The sequence below is a fragment of the Lissotriton helveticus genome, chromosome 10, assembly GCF_964261635.1.
Source record: "Lissotriton helveticus chromosome 10, aLisHel1.1, whole genome shotgun sequence".
In the NCBI taxonomy this organism is placed as follows: domain Eukaryota; kingdom Metazoa; phylum Chordata; class Amphibia; order Caudata; family Salamandridae; genus Lissotriton; species Lissotriton helveticus.
The window spans coordinates 587,267,932-587,290,519 of record NC_136071.1 but is presented as its reverse complement, the minus strand read 5'-3'; positions in this window follow the sequence as shown (position 1 = coordinate 587,290,519).

Genomic DNA, 22,588 nt, shown 5'->3' with positions numbered 1-22,588 from the left:
AGGGGTGTTTAATTTTTTAGAAGTAGCCAATCCAAAGCATTTGGTCTGGGAAATTGTTTCATTCACAAACAACATATGTTTTGGGATGAGACATGCACGGTGGAAAGCCTCAGTGCCTTGTACCTGCCAGGTTCGTGAACCCCAAACTGATGTAGATCCTGGATATTTTTACTCTGTATTACGTTAGCATGGTCTCATTACTGGTTTAAACGCCATTTTTCCTTTTTTGTAACTTCTGCACACGACACTTAGTTGTTGCTTTAGCTTTCAGCCTACCTGCGTCAAGATCTATGCCTGCTTCAAGCAGGCGCAGGGTTTTGATGTAGCTTTGTCCTATCTGATTGTAAATGCGGCACACCGTGGGTGGCAGAGCAGCGGTGCACGTTAACTGGTGCATCCCTGGGGATGTGCTAGTTAATATAAATCTGCCCCTTTACATTTAATTATGTGCAGGGGACACAGAGTAGGTGAGGTTTATCCAAGGTTAAGAAGAGATGAGTCCTGTTCAGTGAAAAATTGGAGATAGGCTTCAGTATATTATATACTTAAGTAGTGTGTTAAGTTTTTGATGACTGTTATTAATTTACTGTTGGGTAATAGTGGTTAATAACATTTTTTATTATATTTTACCACAGATTCAACTGCAGATTATTTCAAGATTTTAGGATGCCTAGCAAAGAAAGAGTAAGAAAGGCTGGAAAACGTCAAAGACAGCAGGAGCATGGAATATTGCAGCAGTCCTCTAACAAAAAGATTTGTCAAGTCACCAAGAAAGCACCGGGTAAGAGTCGAAAAACAGTCATAAGAAATATGTGTAGTAAAAAAAATATTACTACAGAAAATGTTTCACTCCAGAAAAGGAGAATGAATTCAAATGGTAAGGAAAGGCCAATGAGAAATGTTACTGCTAGAGTAAGAGATAACTCTATGCATGAAAGTAGAAGGAAACAACAGTTTAGGGATATTCGTAAACGAATGTTCCGCAACAGGATAATTGGGAATTTGTTAAAAAATATTAAGAAAGGTCAGCAGAAAGTGGTTTTTTATAAGAGAAAAAAAATAGTTGAGAAAGTTATTGATCAGGCATTTGAAATTAAACGTAAGTTATTTATTTTGACAATCAATAGAATTAGTAGATGGAAGAGAATAGTTAATCGTAGTAACTTTTGTGAAGTTTTTTCTGGAGAATGGATGCATAGTTCAAGCTCTGAGGCATTTTTTAATGAGGAGAGTTATTTCCAGGATAATGATTTGGTGCATGCAGTTGACACCAGTGGTCGAGCTTATGAAGTGAAAGATGGTTGTCCAGTTGAAAAAGAAAAACTTGTGAGAACAGAGATAGAAGAGGTGTTAGGTAATGAGGTTTTAGGGAGACGTCCTAAGGGTCCTGTGTACACCTGGAAGTGTAGTAGTATTTGCAGTGTACGACAGGATTCCATCAATTTGCTTTGTGATTTTATACGGTCATTTAGTAAGAAAAGTTTGAAGCAGAAAATGAAGTTGTTGCAAGAATTAGATCCTTGCAGAGTGAGAAAAGTGATAGGTTTGCATGGTCATTCACTGGCTTGTCTTTCCAGGAGAGTATGCCAGAGTGTTTTTCATCATTTCAGGATGCTAGCAGTGCATCATAATAAAGTGAGGAAATTAGTTAGAATGTTGTATTATGCTAAGAGTCCAGCAATTATGCTTAAACAATTATGCGCTGCTCTTTTGCATGGTTCTGAAATAGATGTGAAGAATATATGTGAAGAAATTGAGTTTTGTTACTTTGGAAGTAAAGAGGAGAATGTTGAAATTGACCAAGAAGAAGAGAGTAATGTGGAAGATAGTGTACAGGTTTCCAGTACAGATAATTTCCAGAGGGAAATTGCGACGTTTGAGGTGAAATCAAGTGAGAGGCCAAATTTCACTTGTGTGTGTTGTCGACGCACTTATTATAAGAATCAGACTAAGTTAGTGGATTTATATGGAAAAAGTGAAAGGGAAAATAATAGTGAATGGAAGGATTTTACAACATACTTGATGGTAGAAAATTGTTTTGATTTGGGATTGGATCAACGTGTGTGTACTTATTGTTGTAACAAATTAAATCAAAACCAGATGCCTGCTAGAGCAGTTCATAATAATCTGGAATTGGTTGAAATTCCTTCTGAATTGAACGATTTAAATACTTATGAATCTATTTTGATTCAAAGTATCCATCCCTTTCAGGCTATTGTAAGAATGGAGCCAAAGACAGGGAAATTGCCTCCATCAGATTTACAGAGAGGATTAAAGGGAAGAGTTGTTTATTTGCCTCTAGATTTGAAGAAAAACATTAACACAATTGGAGTAGAAAAAGTGGAAGAGGAACCTCTGGTTATCTTATTATTATTATTATTATTATTCTGAGTTTTGTATAGCGCCTGGTTACCAAATAGGCATCCCAGCGCTCGCCAGATAATAACACTACCAAAGAATAATGCAGGGTTTAAGCAGAAAACAGAAACGTCTTTAAAAGTTTGCGGAACCGGAGAAGACTAGCTTCCGAACGAAGTTGTAGGGGCAGTGAATTCCACAAAGTGGCCACATTTATCGAAAACCTTCTGCCACCAGTTCTAGCCCTCTTCACCCTCCCGACCTGAAGAAGATGTTGATGGTCGGAGCGAAGAGAGCGAGGAGCCTTGTAAGGCTGGACCATCTCCCCCAGAATAGGTGGGCCTACCCCATGCAGAACTTTATGGGCTATACAGAGTGATTTGAATTTCACCCTGTCCCTAACAGGGAGCCAATGCAGAGCCCTCAGCGCCGGGCGAGCAGACTGACGCCTGGGGAGACCCGTCAAGAGCCTGGCGGCAGCATTCTGCACTTGCTGCAGTTTGTTCAGGGTAGATTCAGGTGCACCCAGGAATAACGCGTTGCTGAAATCCAGCCGCGAGATGATCAATCCCTGGATGAGAAGCCTCCTAGTGGACGCTGGGAGCAAAGGTAAGATCTTCCGGGCTGAGCGGAGCAGGCCAAAACACACGCCAGCAGTCTTTTTAGCATGCGTTTTAAACGAAAGGCCCCGCTCCAGCCACACCCCCAAGCTCTTGATCTCCTGCTTGGGGGTGGGTACCGGTCCCAGACAGTCAGGCCAGCTGCTGGGGGACAAAGATGGAGAGGAGTTCCCCAGCAACATGAGTTCCGTCTTGGAGCCGTTCAACTTTAGCGCTGAGCTGCACATCCACGTGTAGATCTTCTCCAGACACGAGTGCAGCCGGTCGGGATGATGCGCCGACTGGGAAAGGCCAACCACCAGCTGAGTATCATCAGCGTAGCTGATGATTTTAATACCCAGCGGCAGTACCACACTCTCCAGGGGGGCCATGTAAATGTTGAATAAGGTAGGGCTCAATGAAGAGCCCTGTGGCACCCCACACTGGAGAGGGATTGTAGATGATTTTTCATGGCCTTCCCACACCTCAAATGTCCGACCTTCCAAGAAGGAAGCAAACCATTTGAGAGCCACACCGGTGACCCCCACCCCCGACAGCCGTTGGAGAAGCACCTGATGGTCCACGGTGTCAAAAGCAGCACTGAGGTCCAGGAGGATCACTGCCACTGATCCCCCCGAATCCAAAATGCTCCTTGCATTCTCCATGACCGCCAACAGGGCGGTGTCAGTCCCCTGACCGGGACGAAAACCCGTTTGGGAATCGCCCAGGAGGGAGTTAGCTTCCAGGAAGTTAATGGGGTTCCGACAAAGAATAAGAAAATATGGCAAGATTTAGTAGATGTTAGGAAAGTCAAAAGGGCAACATTGTATTTGAAAAAATATAATAAATACTATAAAAATGTATATGTTGCAGAAGAGGAAGTAAGTGAGGAAGAGGATAGCGATTTGTGTGGTGGTCAAATTGAGAAAGTAGAACCCTCTACTAGTGAAGAAATATATGAACATTATAGTGTTCATCCTTTGCATTCCAAGGAAGTCATGGGGAATGCTATTGAGTTGTTTCAAATGAAACAAGCGAAAGGGAGTCCCATTAGTGTTTGGGAGGAAAGTTTGGAAGCTCGGTGTTTCCCACAGCTTTTTCCAACAGGTCAAGGAGGAAGATATGATGAGCGACCTCATCAAATTCCTGCTTCTGAATACCGGACTTTGCGATTGTATGCAGGAGATCCTAGGTTTCGACAATGCATTCCTTATTTGTTTCATCTCCTGTTTGAAAGCGATCTGTCTGGACTGTCATATGCAGTGAACCACATCTTGAAAAGTGGTATACACATGCAAAACATCTCGGCAAGTGACTTTATGGATAAAGTCAATGTCCAAGACAGTATTTTGGATTCTCACCTGATTAATCTCATGGCGTGTCAGCGTGGTACTAATGAGTACTGGTACCGTCGTCATGGTGATTTAAAATGTATGCTGAGGAACTTAGGAACTCCCACATGGTTCCTCACTTTGAGCTGTGCTGAGTATGGCTGGGAAGACTTACTTGAATTTCTACGAGAGGCAAATGCTAACGTAGAAAACATCGAATTCAAGACACCCGGAGAACTGTGCTCTTTGGATCCAGTCAATGTATGTAGGTACTTCAATCATAGATTTGAAGGTATGATGTCTTTCATCATGAATAAGAAGAATCCACCTCTTGGAGAGGTGTTGGATTTCTTCTGGAGGAAGGAGTACCAAGCAAGAGGTGCTCCTCATATACATATGTTGCTGTGGATCAAGGATGCACCTAAATTTGGAACGGATGCAGACGACTCAGTGATGAGTTTCATAGAACAGTATTCTACGTGTGCTGTTCCAAACGCAAAGGAGAAAAAAAGCCTAAGAGAAAAAGTTCTACGTTTCCAAAGCCATCGATGTGGAAAGTACTGTCGTCGTAAATTCCGGAACAAAGACAAGTTCTACACCAAATGTCGTTTCGGCTTTCCACGATCGGTGATTTCTAAAGGAAGAGTGAACAGTTTGATGTCTTCGCTGCGACATAATGTGATGAAGAAATCACCTAAAAACACATACAATTTGAAGAGGAACGAAGAGTCTAAGTACATCAACGACTACAACCCGGTGATTTTGTCCATGTGGAATGCTAACATGGATATACAGTTTGTGGCTGATAACTGTATGGCTGTGGCTAGGTATGTGACATCTTACATCACCAAAAAAGAGAAGACAGAATTGAAGGATATGTGGGAGGACATTTCCCATGAAAAGAGCCTCAGCAAGAAGTTGTACAGTTTCAGTCTGAAGATGTTGTCGCATCGAGAAATCGGAGCTTACGAATGTTCTGACCGGTTGTCTTCAGCAAGTCTCTATGCCAAGTCCAGGAGTATCGTTTGGGCGAATGTTGGTCTTGCTGCAACGCGTAATCGAGTTCTGAAACCTGTGCGGGAAATTGAGTATTTGGCGGAAAAGGAGCCAAACAGTACCGACATTTTGAAGAGCAACATGTTGGATACATATTATCCAAATCGAAGCAGTCACCTCGAGAATGTTTGTCTGTATGAGGTTCTGCAAAATTACATATTCAAGAGGAACATCAAAGAAGATACTGAGAAAGGAGTGTATGCTGTAATAGGAAGTGAGGGATGTCTGGTCAAGCAAAGAAAATGCCACTTGATAAACCATCGAAAATTGAGTGGCGAATCTCCTGAAAAAAAGGAGTTTTTCTATTTAGCACTTTTGCAACTTTTTAAGCCTTGGCGTGCAGAAGAGGAACTGCTTGGAGATTTCCTCTGTTACGAAGACTCTTTCAATGCTGCCAAGGAGACCATAGAATGTCCTGCTTTTCCCAAATATGTAGAAATGTTGAATGTGGAAATTGAGCAGGAAGCAACGATTGCAGCCGAGATTGCCAGAGACAGTTCTCAGGACAGTCAGAGTTCTGCTTCATTGAGTCAGGATCCACTAGGAGGACCTCTTATCGAAAATGAAGCTGCCACTGCTATGAATGAAGTGGAAAGAGCCATGGCACATGCTCAGGAGGATGCGGTTAACTTAGAAGAGTTGGAAAGACAACTCAACGTTGAGCAGAGGAAAATATATGACGAACTTACCATGCAAATTGATCATGGATTAAGTCATGACAAGAAAGAGTGCTCATGTACGTCGTTGAAGCCTGTCCGACTGTACGTGAGTGGAGAAGCGGGAACTGGAAAAAGTTTCCTTATTAAAGCAATTTCATGTTATTTGCAGGAAAGGACAGAGTCATCGCTGTCTTGTGTTGTCACCGCTCCAACTGGACTGGCAGCACATAACATTAAAGGGATTACTTTACATCGTTTACTGATGCTGCCAGTGGAGCATGACAACAAATTAGAATATCACAAGCTATCTGGAGATGCTTGTTTTGAAGTTTCAAGAGTCTTGAGGAAAATGAAACTTCTTATCATTGACGAAGTAAGCATGGTTTCCAATGTCATGCTTGCCTTTGTGCATTTGAGAATGCAAGAAGTTCTCAAAACAGAGTATGATGTGTTATTTGGTGGCAAACACATCATTGTTTTTGGAGATCTTCTGCAGCTGACACCAGTGAAAGGGCAACCTGTGTTCAAAATGCTCACGCATGAAGATACCAGGAAGTGCTTAGGGAGTATTGGCAACGTCAATATATGGTTAAACTTCAATTATGCTGAACTGCATGAAAATATGCGTCAGGCAAAGGATGAAGTTTACAAGACTATTCTACAAGATGTTAGAATTGGAAAAGTGACCGAGCATGGGAAAGAAGCTTTACATGCACGATTACTGACAAATTTATATCCAGACGAAGATGTTGTGCCTGAGAATATTTTTCAGAAAGTTACTGAGAAAAAATCTGGAATATGTTTGATGCCAACTCTTGCAGAATGTGCCAAATTCAACAACAAAATGTTGCATTTAGAAAAGCAAGAGATTGTGAAATTGGAAGCTATTGACAGAGTAGAGCATATGGGATCAACAATTATTTTGTCTGAGAATCTGAAAACAAAATTGGATTCATTAGAGAAGAGTATATCTAAAACTGCGGGTTTTGAAAAGACTCTGAATGTGTGCTTGAACTGCCGTATAATTTTAAGAAGGAATTTACATGTTGAAAGAGGTCTGGTAAATGGATCAATGGGTAATGTTGTTGATTTTGTGAAATACAGAAATAGAGATGGAATTGAATTTTTAAAAATTAAATTTGATGGCATTGAGGAAGTACAGCTAATTGCTCGTTGTTCTGCTAGATTTTTGCTTGTAAAAGACTTATATGTTCGTCGTAAGCAGTTTCCTGTTTGCTTGGCATATGCGGTGACAATCCATAAATCGCAAGGTTTAAGTGTAGACTGTGCATTGGTGAATATTGGCAGTTCTGTGTTCAAGGAGGGTATGGCATATGTGGCATTGTCACGAGTTAGGACTTTATCGGGATTGTACTTGATTGAGTGTGATGTCACAAACATTTGTGCGGATCTAGATTGTGTTAAGGAATACAATAGGTTGAGAAGAGAGTATGCGCCACATTTGCCTCAGTATCCTTTGTTTGAGAAACGTGTGGTAGGCCGGAAACGAAGAAATGTGACCAATACTGGGGAGGTTGTAGCAAAAAGACGAAAAGTTGATGAACCTGAAATTATAAGCAGAAACAAAAAGGATTCTGTTGAAGATGTTGTTGGTTTTCAATTTGAAAACAGTTCTGGTGTCAACTGCTATGCTAATGTAGTGGTTAATGCTGTCTTTTCTCTAGAAACTTTAAAAGAACAGATTGTGGTCAATTCGGATCAAAGATTTTGCAGTTTGTTAAATTCTGTGTTAGAGAAATGTAGCACTGATAGAACAAACATAGAAAGTGTGTCTGAAATTCGAAATCTGTTAGACAGATGTTCAGGCCAAACACAATTCTCTCAAAATAGTCAGCAAGATTGTCAGGAGTTTTTAATGTATATGCTTGATGTATTGCATGATGAAGGTGTAGATGTAGATCACCTGTTTGGGCTTTCTTATCAATGGCAGCATGACTGCGAGAACTGTAGGGTATCAGCTACTACTAGTGTAGACTCAGAAAGATTTATATATTTAACTTTGCCAGACAGTAAATCAGTCTCTTTTAATAAGCTAGTAAAAGCAGCTGATCACAACATGGAGTGTAGCCAATGTAAATCTGAAATGATGTCCACATTATTTATACGAACATATGGCCAGTATGTCATTTTAATGTTCCAACGATGTAGGCCTGATGGAACAAAATTGACAACTTTAATTAAAAAGTTTGTGGCTTCACAGTTGTCAATATCAGGAAGGACTTTTGTAACTGTAGCAATTATATATCATGATGGTCCTTCAATAACATCAGGACATTATACAGCTTATTTAAAGTGTAGAAATGGCTGGTCATTCTGCAATGATTCTGTTTTAATTTTCAAAAAAAAATTGCCATATGACCTTAAAAACTCTTACCTGGTGTTTTTAAAACCAAAATTTTAGGGAAAGAATCTCGGGATGTGCTCTGAGGAATTTCAAGAAGTTCTCATGGCTCCTACACTATTTGGCCTTGACGATAAGTGTAGTACAGAGACATAACTTTTTACCATAACACTGGACGTTATTGAGAAATACGTGCACTTTGAATGAGTTCAGAAAAACTATTTCTTTTTATAAGCTAATTGAAGCAGCGAATCAAAACATGGAGTAGAGGGAATGTAAGTCTGCAATGCTGTCTACTGTTTTACATTGCTTTGTGATTAAAAGTGATGTAGAGAATTAAATAATTGTACTAGTCATAAAGGTAGTGTAAGTCTGCTTCATAGTAAGCAGTATCAGTGTGATAGGAAATGTAGAACATGATTGAGCAAGAAGGGGAAGATATTACTAGTCCAGGATTGTGTAAATGATCTTCAACATTTTAATTCTGAAAGTTGCGGAAATGCGAAAAGACGGGATTGGCTTACAAGAAATCCAAGAGTTATACATGGCTCTGACACGATTTGGCCTTGTGGAATCGTGTGGTAGAGAGCGAGAAGTCATTTATTGTATGTAACATGTTTTTGAAAACGATGGAGGTTTTCTTTCAGAAAGTGGCGGGTTGAAAGTAGTAACAGCACAACATAGTGTAAGCTGTTCATAGGACATCCTTGGCCGTCATGGAAAGTAAGTTAACTTTAAGGAGTTCTGAATTCTGATTTGTAATGTATGGGTTTTTTAAACACAATCATTTTGATTGTGTTTTTTTTTCCCCGCTGTTATATGATGAATACCTTCAAGTCACTGTTTTAGTGAAATTTGATACATTCTGAGAACAGCAAAAATAAACCATTTAACATGTATAATTAATTCTGTTCTGTTTGCATTTATGATGTACATGTAGAACTGTGTAGGAGGCATGGAGAAGGTGAGGCTTCTGTCAGTGTCAAAGTTGTTGCATACAGTGCTCATATTCTACGTAGTCTTTTATATTTCATTACTTTCACTGTTTCTGACAGATCTAAAAAATTTTTTTTTAAAAGAACAGTAAGTATAAGGGAAGGAAACAGACAGTTATGTTAAAAGAAACACAGCTATAGGGAATAAACTAGGGATACTGTTACCCGCAATCCTCTGCTGATGATGTCACTGAGCATGTCATGAATGATGTAATATGTGACATCATCAGCAGTGGATTACGGGTAATAGTATCTCTAGTTTACTCCCCTATAGCTGTCTTTCTTTTAACATAACTGTCTGTTTCCTTCCCTTATACTTACTGTTCTTTTTAAAAAAAAAAAATTTTTGGTTCGCTTCCGGTTCGCGTACCGGGGAGCGAACTGGGAAGCGAACTAAGAGAAATAGAGGTTGGCACAGTTGCAAATATTGTACCAATTTTTTTATAACGGGGAGGTAGTTCTGAAAAGAACTTTTTTTTAAATTGTTTTTGTTGTTTTATATTTTTTTTATTATTTTTCTGAACATTTTTTTACTTTTTTTGAATTTTTCTGAACAGTTTTATATTTTTTTTGGTTTTTTTTCGGAGGGGGCAACGAAAACGATTCATTGTAAAGGGCTCAACAGGAGGAAGAAAACAAAAAAAAGAATTTATTGTTTGGGGAGTTTCGGACAAACATGAGCATGATTGTTAATAGCTCTGTTGATCAGAGTGATGCTACTTTCTGCGTAGCAAATGATTCCACTGCAATGTACGCAGACTTGTTTTACTTCACGAAATCTCGTTTGTATATTTGGCACCATCTCCCTGCCCTCTGGTCCCGTTACTTCCGGTACAACAGATCTTCTGGCCATAATAGGGAGATTATCTAGGTCGTCCTGTTCCTCTTCTTCCTCTTCTTGCTGAATTATAACTTTAGCAGGTGGTCCACTCTTCCTTGGATGTGGTGGAGGTGGTGGGGAAGCACCAGCTGAAGCTAGTAAAGAAGCCATTGCTCACTGGTAACAAAGGGTCTTTCTCTCACAATGATGAAAGTCAGAGTGAGGAAAGAAGGAGGGATTTTCACCATTTGGGAAAAAAAATAGTTCTCAACCAATGAAAAGTGTTCATTTTAGATCATATGACCTAGTCTTACATCATTAGGAAACCGAAAGTGAAATGAACCAATGAAAAGTGTTATTACCAAGTCACATGACCTGCTGTGTTTACGTTACGCGCTTTGCAGGGCCTCCCGGTTTGCTTCCAGAAACCTGTGCTTTGCGACTCGGTAAGCGTACGAGTTCGCTAACGTAGCACGTCATATGACGTATCACGCGACAACGCGAAACGTCATGCGGACGGGAGGCGTCACGATGTTGTTTTCTAACGCGGCAGTTGCGGTAAAGAAACGTTTACCGGCTCGCGGTCTATTTCGCGGCATCAAGGTCAGCTAACGGGAAGCTTCCCGATTCGCGAAGCGGGAACGAAGAAAAAAAAATATTTAAAAAAAAAATTATTCATAAACATATAAAATATATTTTTGGATTTAAAGAAGAATACATTTTACAGCTACAGATATTAGCTGTTAAAAAACCAATGAAATTCACTGAAAAAACCATAGGTTATAGACCATATATAGTTAGGAATTAGCATTTACAAAACCTTGAAAATTCACTGAAAAAACCATAGGTTATAGACCATATATAGTTAGGAACTAGCATTTAAAAAACCTTATTTTACTCACACAAAACCATTGAAATTCCATATATAGTTAGTTGCACTAACTATATATCGCGCATCCGCAATCCACTGCTGATCATGTCACATATTACATCATTCATGACATGGTCAGTGACATCACTGATGACATCACTGATGACATCTCATTTGACATCAATGACCACATCACTGATGATATCATTCATGTGACAATACAATGCATCTCCTCACGTTTTAATATAACCTCTGTTTCACCCAGTGTTAAATACAGAGTATAATTTTTGAAACCATTGACACACCAATACTAGTTACTACATACGTACTCACTGATTCCTACGTCTACACACACATTCACTCATTCACCCATACAATCATTCATACATACAATCACTCATCTTTACAACACTATCATATGCACTCATACACCTATACAGACACTTACACTCTGCCACTCATCCATGGAGTTACTCACACACCTAGTCAGTCCTGTAAAGAATCAATCACACTTCCATTTTCTTGTCTATACAGTTAAACATAGAGCACCTTACATTTTCAAACATATACTAACACATACTTACTTTCTTATACAATCATTGATACAAGTACACATTGATCTGCACAGAGTCACACACCTCCCAGCCAGCCACACACACACTCAGTCTCCTATACAAATACTTGGACAATCAATCAATAACCCATATAGTTAATCATATAGCTACTGATCAACACATGCAGCAGTTTACAGAACAACAGACATAATGATGCACAAATTAAGACAGTTTAGTCACTAACCCATGCGCTCAGTGAGACACATTTAATCACTCACTCATACATTCAGTCATGCACCTACTAAATCCTTCGTCCAGACACTTATACATCTACTCATTCTTCAATATGTAAAACATATTTAAACTTTACAGAAACACACAGTCACTGGATGATGTCATCAGTGATCTCATCAGTGATGTCATTTGAGATGTCATCAGTGATGTCATCAGTGATGTCACTGACCATGTCATGAATGATGTAATATGTGACATGATCAGCAGTGGATTGCTGGTGCGCGATATATAGTTAGTGCAACTAACTATATATGGAATTTCAATGGTTTTGTGTGAGTAAAATAAGGTTTTTTAAATGCTAGTTCCTAACTATATATGGTCTATAACCTATGGTTTTTTCAGTGAATATATATATATATATTACCTAGTGGCGGTCGCCAGTAGGTAGTTATAGTTAGGACCTAGCTACCATAGGAAATCCGCAACATTCTATTGGGAATAACATTTGCGCCGGTTGAGGAATGTGCGTGTAATTTTCCAAACTTTTGGCCAGTTCCGCTCTGCTCCTTCCCTGAAAGTTTCGGGGGGATTCAAGAAGTGGGGGCTGAGAAAAAGGGGGGTCCCAAAACATGTTTTTCCCATGTTAATTAATATAGGACGGTCTGACAAGTCTACAGCCCGAACGGCTGAACGGAATTACGAGAACTTTGGCAAAATTGTAGGGATGGTACGCTGATGTGCATTTGCTGTATTTGGTGAAAATTGCTCCAGTGTTTTTTTTGAAAATTAACTTAAAAAAACATATATATCTATAGGCGCGCTCCGAGCGCTCACCGGTACGCGTACCGGGGAGCGCACCCAGCGCGCTACGGGAGTGCGCGAGCGGAAAGCTGATTGGCTGTCGGATGTCTGTCAACATTCTAAACAGTCCGGAGAGTCCGCCATCTTGTGTCTCTGTAGAATCGAGACACAAGAGGTGAAAAAAAAGGGGGAAATAATTAAAAGGGGGCAGGGTAGATACCCCTTGACCCCCTAGGTTTTCTAAAGGGGGGCCTAGAAGGACCCTGAAGGGTAAAAAAACTATTTTTTTTAAAATTTTCGCGGGGTAAGCGATGGGTGCGTTTCCAGGTGCGCTCTCCGGTACACGCAACCTGAGCGCACCACGGGGAAAAATAGTGCAAGAAAATAGAGTAAAAATTATTTTGAGTGCTTAGAAGTAGGGTAGCTCTGAAAAGAGCTGTTGTGTTATGTGGGTGTTTTTGTACCTACAAGTAGGTACCAATGCAGAGTCTCATATTCAAGAGGAAAACTCTATTCCCCTCATCTGTAAAATGTGCACCATCTCTCCTATAGATGCCTTGCATGTTGTAACGCAAGTTGTTGTGGTAAATGGAACCCATACCATAGTCTCTGAGGAAAGCAGAAACAGATTTATTTACATGTTTCCTTGCTTTCTCAATCTGTGGACAAAATTGGTTAGACCAGTTCCATTTTTGCCTTTGGCATATATTAGAAAATACCAAGGCAGTTTTTGGAAAAAATGACATCAATTGCCCAAAGATGTCCTTTAAAAACATTTCGGACCTACCCCAGTCAAAGTGCCCAGGTCATTTCCACCACAGTGCACAATTATAAGGTCAGGGTGTGGAAGATGCATAAAGGATTTCATCAATGGTATCAATTGGTGGCATCTTAATCCTCTCTGTCCAATCCACACAATGTCCACATTTGGTAAATCAAGGTTGTAAATTCCTCTGTTGCTTGCAAATTTTTCACTCCAGAAGACAAAGCTATGACCCACAAACCAGACTTTTGGCATCTTGAAGGTAGATGTGCTTGTATTCAGATGAGTTGTGGAAATGAAATGGCAGTTTGATTATGATAAAAATTGGTTGAGATTCAGTGCAGTTGAAAAACCAGAAATGATTGGTGCTTTCTTAAAAATCTCCACTGAAAATTAGGGTGCATGCTTTTTTTTTTTTTAAGTCATTTTAATGGTTGAGAAAAAGTCATTTAAAGAAACATTGCATTTGATTAACTAGTACATTGAGAGGTCAAACACCCTTGATTGATTCTTTTGCAACATAGTATGATGAACTTCTGAACTGTGTGCTGGGTTAGGAGGGAGTTACCATGGTTACAGGGGAATGAGCACCGGGGGGATGGGTGAATGTTATGTGAGTTTCAAAGTGTTCAAATGTACAACCAATTGAAATGTGCAGTTTGGTTTTGAATTTGTGTGGGAAGAATTTTCATTGGTTATGTACAAGAATATGGGTCTGAAATGAGAAAGAATCAGTGCCATTATTCTGAGGCTCAAGTGAAAGAAGCATTATTCAGGGATTCTGCTTAAGAAAATCTGTTGAGTGTGACTGACACTGTTTTATATCTTCCAAAGCATTTTTAAAGGTGAGTAATGATTCTTTTAAAAAAGATAAAGTGCTGTATGCACTATGGGGAAGATTAAGAAGCATATTATTCTTGCATTTTGTATCATGTTTTTTTGTAAAGTTGTTTAAAAATAGAATGGTGCATATTGGAAATGTATTTTGAAAATGAGTTAGGTTTCTGCTTTGTTTCTGTAGTGGTCATTTAAATGAGCTGTTCTTTGTGTCAAAAACGATTTAGTATGGAAAATAGTTTCTGGAAAAAAGTCTGCTTTTTAAATTTTGGTGAAGTATCACACTGCCTTTCTGTTTGAAATAAGCGAAAACATTTTCAAATTTTTTAATAATGTCACCTGTGCCTTGTAACAGTTTGCCGCAATCAGCTTAAAGGGTATTCTTTGCTTGTGTCTCACTTTACTCTGTGCCTGTGTGTTATCTGATATATGATTCATTTAATGAAAATACACTGCTGTATGCAGTATAGGGAAGATTAAGAAGCATATTGTGCTTCTTTATTCTTGCATTGTGTGTTATGTTTTTTGTAATGCTGTTTAACCCCTTCCATGCTGATGACGGCCCCCAGCCGTCATGTACTACAGTGCTCATGTGCTGATGACGGCTGGGGTTCGTCATGACCGCACCCTGTTCTGAAATCTGCAGCACAGGAGCAGAATTGGCCCAGCATGGAAGGGGTTAAAAATTGTATACTGCATATTGGAAATGTATTTTGGAAATGAGTTAGGTTTCTGCTTTGCTTTGTAGTGGTCATTTAAAAGGGCTGTGCTTTGTGTGAAAAACAATTTACTATAGAAACTGTTTTCTGGTAAAAAGGTATGCTTAGTTGATGTCTTTAAAAATATGGAAGTACATGTTTTTTAAAGACATGGTATATTACATGTAATATCCTGGTGATGTGCCTAAGATCACACTGATGGACGAATCAAGCTTCACTCATAGTGTGATCTTAGGCACATGATCAGAATGTTAGATATAATGTACCATGTCTGTCTCTGCCAACAGTATGTGTGTCTCTGCCTAAGATAACACTGATGGGTGAATCAAGCTTCACTCACAGTGTGATCTTAGGCACATGATCAGAATGTTAGATATAATGTACCATGTCTGTGTCTGCCAACAGTATGTGTGTCTCTTCCTAAGATCACACTGATGGGTGAATCAAGCTTCACTCACAGTGTGATCTTAGGCACATGATCAGAATGTTAGATATAATGTACCATGTCTGTCTCTGCTAACAGTATGTGTGTCTCTGCCTATGATCACACTGATGGGTGAATCAAGCTTCACTCACAGTGTGATCTTAGGCACATGATCAGAATGTTAGATATAATGTACCATGTCTGTCTCTGCCAACAGTATGTGTGTCTCTGCCTAAGATCACACTGATGGGTGTATCAAGCTTCACTCACAGTGTTATCTTAGGCAGATGATCAGAATGTTACATATAATGTATCATGTCTGTCTCTGCCAACATTATGTGTGTCTCTGCCTAGGTCACACTGATGGGTGAATCAAGCTTCACTCACAGTGTGATCTTAGGCACATGATCAGAATGTTAGATATAATGTACCATGTCTGTCTCTGCCAACAGTATGTGTGTCTCTGCCTAAGATCACTCTGATGGGTGAATCAAGCTTCACTCACAGTGTGATCTTAGGCACATGATCAGAATGTTACATATAATGTATCATGTCTGTCTCTGCCAACAGTATGTGTGTCTCTGCCTAAGATCACACTGATGGGTGAATCAAGCTTCACTCACAGTGTGATCTTAGGCACATGATCAGAATGTTAGATATAATGTACTATGTCTGTCTCTGCCAACAGTATGTGTGTCTCTGCCTACGATCACACTGATGGGTGAATCAAGCTTCACTCACAGTGTGATCTTAGGCACATGATCAGAATGTTGCATATAATCTACCATGTCTGTCTCTGCAAACAGTATGTGTGTCTCTGCCTAAGATCACACTGATGGGTGAATCAAGCTTCACTCACAGTGTGATCTTAGGCACATGATCAGAATGTTACATATAATCTACCATGTCTGTCTCTGCCAACAGTATGTGTGTCTCTGCCTAAGATCACACTGATGGGTGAATCAAGCTTCACTCACAGTGTGATCTTGGGCACATGATCAGAATGTTACATATAATGTACCATGTATTTCTCTGCCTTTACTTCCTTTTCTGTCTCTTCCCTTCTTTAGTTCCTTCACTCTTTTTCCTTCCCTTACTCTTCTTACTCCACTTCACTAACTCCTTCTCTTACTCCCTCTGTCCTCTTACTTTTACACTCCCCTTCCCTCATTCTCTCTCTGTTAGCCTCATTCTCTCTGACCCCTTAGTCTGTCACTCCTCTTCTATCATGCTCACTCCCTATTACTCAGCCACACTCCCTCACTTATGTTTCTTTCCTCCCTCACTCAGTCCTCTACTCTCACTTTTTCTTTCACTTTCTCTGTCTCTTCACTCCCTTACTCCCCTTGTCTCACACTCACTTGCCTTTATCCAGTCTGTATCCCCACTCTTTCCTCAACATCACTGCTTTTTTCTTACCCTTCCACACCCCCGTTCCTTTACTACATTTTCTTCACTTATCCTCATTCCCCTTGTTCACTCCCCTTCTCCTCACTCACCTCCCACACTCACCATCTTTCAGTCCCCCTACTTCACTTCCCTTCCCCTCTCGTCCCTTTCTTTGCTTTCTCACTCATTTTCCTTTCCTCTCTCACTGCACTCCACTTCAGTTACTCCTTTTGAATTTGTCAAGAATATAGCTTTTTTTTAGAATTGGAGGTAGTTCTAAAAAGAACTGCTTTTGTTCTTCTTTTTTAGGTTTTTTTTCTGAACAAAAACAAAAACCGGGAATGCAAAACTGCTCAACAGGATCAAAAAAAAGGGGAAAAATTAGGGCTGGGGAGGGCAGCGGTGTTCTTGCCTCTTGCGTGCAATGAGCTTGATGCTCTGCTCACCATAGCAAAGCATTTCATCGCATTGCTTGCACTTTATAGTAATGTCACTAAAAACAGGTAGAATGTTCGGAATAATCTCCAATTCCGCTGCACGTCCTCTCCCTGATGTTGTGGCTCCTCCTGTAGATGTAGAGGCACCATCCCTTGGGGGATTACGTGCTAGGTCTCGGACACTCTCCCGGGCATAGTTCTGGGGGTGCCTCCATTGGACGTGGCGAATCATTGTTGAGTTGCCAAAACTGTACTTCCTTCTAGGGTCTCCTCGGGAAAGCACAGTTTTTCAGATTTTGCATTCCACTTTGGGAGGATTCACCTTTTTTAATCCTTCAGGTATTGAAAAAAACCTCCAAATAAAATGCTCCTTGACCTTGGGCTGAGGAGGCTCTTCCTGAATGAAGTCATCTGACTCCTCACTGCTGCTGGGTGCTCAGGCAGCCATTCTTTACAGAAAATGGTAGGACAGAAAAAAACAGGTCTTGCTGTCTCCAAAGTGAAAGATGAATTGAAGGAAATGGGTGGGGTTTTCATTATATGTAAAAAAAACTGTTAACAACCAATGAAAAGAGTTATTATAAGGTCACATGACTTGACGCGCTTACGCAGCGTGCACCGGAGCGCTTCCGGGGGTGCTTACGCGGCGCGAACATAGGCGCTTCCGGCGGCGCTTACGCGGCGCGCCTGAATGACGTTTTGGTAGCTTTACGGAAATGCAAAATCATTTTCATTCGGAAAATCAAAAATACTACTTTTATAAGTATGGTACTGAATGTCTTGCATTATTATTTAGTTTTCATGCATATTTTTTTTTACGGATGCAGAAATAGCGCTCTCACTGCGCTCTCGAGAGAGCTTACCGGTGCGCGCACCCTGAGCGCTCCTAGACAAAATGATACGGATAAGCTTACCGGTGCACGCACCCTGAGCGCCCCAGGACAAAATGATAAAAAAAAAAAAAACATGAAAAATACATTGAAAAAATAATTTTTGACAAAAACAATAATAATAATTAATAGTTACAAAAAACAGCTAATAAAAAAAAAACTTTAAAAATCGTAGGTTACAAACTCGATATACAAAGGAATTAGTTTTTAAAAAATCTTTGAAATTCACTGAAAAAACCATAGTTTTCACAATCGTTATAGTTAGGAATTAGCATTTAAAAAACCTTTGAAATTCACTGAAAAAACCATAGGTTTAACACTCATTATAGTTAGGAATTAGCATTTAAAAAACGTTTGAAATTCACTGAAAAAAACATAGGTTTCACACCAGTTATAGTTAGCTGAACATTTTACTCATACAAAACTATTGAAATTCCCACGTTATAGTTAGTTGGACTCACTATAACTCGCGCGCCCGCAATCCACTACTGATGATGTCACATTTTACATCATTCATGACATGGTCAGTGACATCACTGATGACATCACTGATGACGTATCAAATGACATCACTGATGACATCACTGATGACATCACTGATGACATCATTCATGTGATAATAGGATGCACCTCCTCACACTCTAATCTAACCTTTGATACATCCAGTGTTAAATACAGACTACCATTCCAGAAACCATTGACACACCAATACCAGTTACTACATACGTAGTCACTGATTCCTAAGTCTACACACACATCCACTCATTCTCCCATACAATCACTCATACATACAGTCATTCATCAATACAACACTATCATATGCACTCATACACCTATACATACACTCACACACTGCCACTCATTCATGTATTTACTCACACACCTAGTCAGTCATGCAAAGAATCAATCACACTCCCATTTCCTCATCTATACAGTTATACACACAAAACCTTACTTATTCAAACATATACTAACACATACTAACTCTCTTTTACAATCACTGATACAAGTACACATTGATCCATACAGTCACTTACGCAATCACAGGCTCTCATGTATACTCATGTATATATGCCAACTCTCACATGCACTGTGTTTTACATATGTACTTACTTGGACATGTAGCACTGAGATATCCATTCACTCATCAACACACCCATGCACACAGTCAACCGCCAATACAGCTCTTTCCACATGCACTCTTGAACCCATACACCAAGTGAATCAACTGCTCACACATCTATGCAGAGTCACACACCTCCCAGCCACCCACACACATACTCACCCTCACATACAAATACTTGGGCAACCAATCAATAACCCATATAGCCACTCATATAGCTACTGATCAACACATGCAGCAGCTTACACAACAACAGACATAATGATGCACACATTCAGACAGTTTACTCACTAACCTATGCATTCAGTAAGACACATTTAATCGCTCACTCATACAGTCAGTCACGCACCTACTAAATCCTTCATCCAGACACTTATACATCCACTAATTCTTCAATATGTCAAACATATTTAAACTTTACAGAAACACACAGTCACTGGATGATGTCATCAGTGATGTTATTTGAGATGTCATCAGTGATGTCATCAGTGATGTCATTTGAGATGCCATCAGTGATGTCATCAGTGATGTCACTGACCATGTCATGAATGATGTGATATGTGACATCACCAGCAGTGGATTGAAATGAAATGAAAGAAATCTTATTATGCGCAACTAAGCCCAAAGTCATCAAGGCGCCTAACAACAAAACCATAATAACAAATGTAGAGCAACTACAGGTACACCCTAGCGAAAAGCCAGGTTTTCAAGGCCTTTCGAAACAGCAGAGCGTAGGGCCTAGATTTAATTTCGCAAGGTAGAGTATTCCATAACTTGGGAGCGATTGAGGAAAAAGCCCTACCACCCCATTTATTCCTGCGAAAACGAGGTACCATAAGCAAATTCTTTGAGGAGGAGCGAAGGTCTCTACCCGGAACATAAGGTAGCAGCAACTTCTTAACACCCCCAGAACCTTTCCCAGCGAGAGCACTATAGGTGAGGCAAAGAATTTTGAATGTAATCCTCGATTCGATGGGAAGCCAGTGTAAGGCCTTCCTGGCTGCTGTTGCTGACGCTAATCTGGGAGCGTCCAGCACAAATTTGGCGGCCGCATTTTGGGCGGTCTGAAGACGCTGATTGCAGGCGCGTGAGTTATAGTGAGTCCAACTAACTATAACGTGGGAATTTCAATGGGTTTGTATGAGTAAAATGTTCAGCTAACTATAACTGGTGTTAAACCTATGGTTTTTTCAGTGAATTTCAAAGGTTTTTTAAATGCTAATTCCTAACTATAACAAGTGTTAAACCAATGGTTTTTTCAGTGAATATATATATATATATATATTCACTGAAAAAACCATAGGTTATACACCATATATAGTTAGGAATTAGCATTTAAAAAACCTTATTTTACTCACACAAAACCATTGAAATTCCATATATAGTTAGTTGCACTAACTATATATCGCGCACCCGCAATCCACTGCTGATGATGTCACATATTACATCATTCATGACATGGTCAGTGACATCACTGATGACATCACTGATGACATCTCAAATTACATCACTGATGACATCACTGATGACATCATCCAGTGACTGTGTGTTTCTGTAAAGTTTAAATATGTTAGATATATTGAAGAATGAGTGGATGTATAAGTGTCTGGATGAAGGATTTAGTAGGTGCGTGACTGACTGTATGAGTGAGTGAATAAATGTGTCGTACTAAATGCATGGGTTAGTGACTAAACTGTCTGAATGTTTGCTTCAGTATGTCTGTTGTGATGTAAACTGCTGCATGTGTGGATCATTAGCTATACGAGAGGCTATATATGTTATTGATTGGTTGCCCAAGTATTTGTATGGGAGATTGAGTTTGTGTGGGGGTGGCTGGGAGGTGTGTGACTCTGTGCATAGATGTGTGAGCAGTTGATTCACTAGCTGTATGAGTTCAAGAGTGCATGTGGAAACAGCTACATGGGCGGTTGACTGTGTGCATGAGTGTATTGATGAGTGAATGGATATGCCAATGCTACATGTCATAGTAAGTACATATGTAAAACACAGTACATGTGAGAGTTGGCATATATAAATAACTGTGCATGAGAGCCACTGAATGTGTGAGTGGTTGTATGGATCATTGTGAACTTGTATCAGGGATTGTATAAGAGAGTAAATATGTGTTAGTATATGTTTGAATAAGTAAGGTGTGTATAACTGTATAGTTGAGGAAATGGAGGTGTGATTGATTCTTTGCATGACTGACTAGGTGTGTGAGTAACTCCATGGATGAGTGACAGTGTGTGAGTGTCTGTATACACTGAGTGTATCTAAGGTTTTATTAGAGTCTGAAGAGGTTTATCGTATTAGCACAAGAATGATGTCAAATGAGATGTCATCAGTGATGTCATCAGTGATGTCATTTGAGATGTCATCAGTGATGTCATCAGTGATGTCACTGACCATGTCATGAATGATGTAATATGTGACATCATCAGCAGTGGATTGCGGGTGCGCGATATATAGTTAGTACAACTAACTATATATGGAATTTCAATGGTTTTGTGTGAGTAAAATAAGGTTTTTTAAATGCTAATTCCTAACTATATATGGTTTATAACCTATGGTTTTTTCAGTGAATTTCAATGGTTTTTTAATAGCAAATATCTATAGCTGTAAAATGTATTCTTATTTAAATCCAAAAATATATTGTATATGTTTATTAATAATTTTTTTTAAATATTTTTTTTGTTTCGCTCCCGGTCCGCGGACCGGGAAGCTTCCCGTTAGCTCAATTTGATGCCGCGACCCGGTCCGCGAACCGGTAAAAAATCAACATAGTGACGGTATCGCGTTGCCGCGTAATGCGTCTTATGACGTACTGCGTTAGCGCACCCGGAAGTGCCCCGGGGCGCGGACCGAGGCGCGAAACGCAGCTCCCCGGAAGCGATCCGCGGCGCTTCGCGAAAACGCGACGTATCGCGTTGCCGTGTAATGCGTCTTGTGACGTACCGCGTTAGCGCACCCGGAAGTGTCCCGGGGCGCGGACCGGGGCGCGAAGCTTAGCGACCCGGAAGCTAACTGGGGCGCGTTCCGCAGCGCGTAACATGAGCGTGAGAGGTCATGTGACTTGTTAATAAAACTTTTCATTGGTTCATTTCACTTTTGGTTTCATAATGATGTAAGGCTAGGTCAGGTGACCTAAAAATAACACTTTTCATTGGTTGAGAAGTATTGTTTTTCCCAAATGATGAAAACCCCTCCTTCTTTCCTCACTCTGACTTTCATCATTGTGAGAGGAAGACCTATTTTGCTTGTTGGAAAATGGCTTCATTGGTAGCTTCAGCTGGTGGACCCCCACCACCACCTCCACCTCCTCATGGGAAGAGAGGACCACCTCCCCAGGTCATTACCAACACTGAG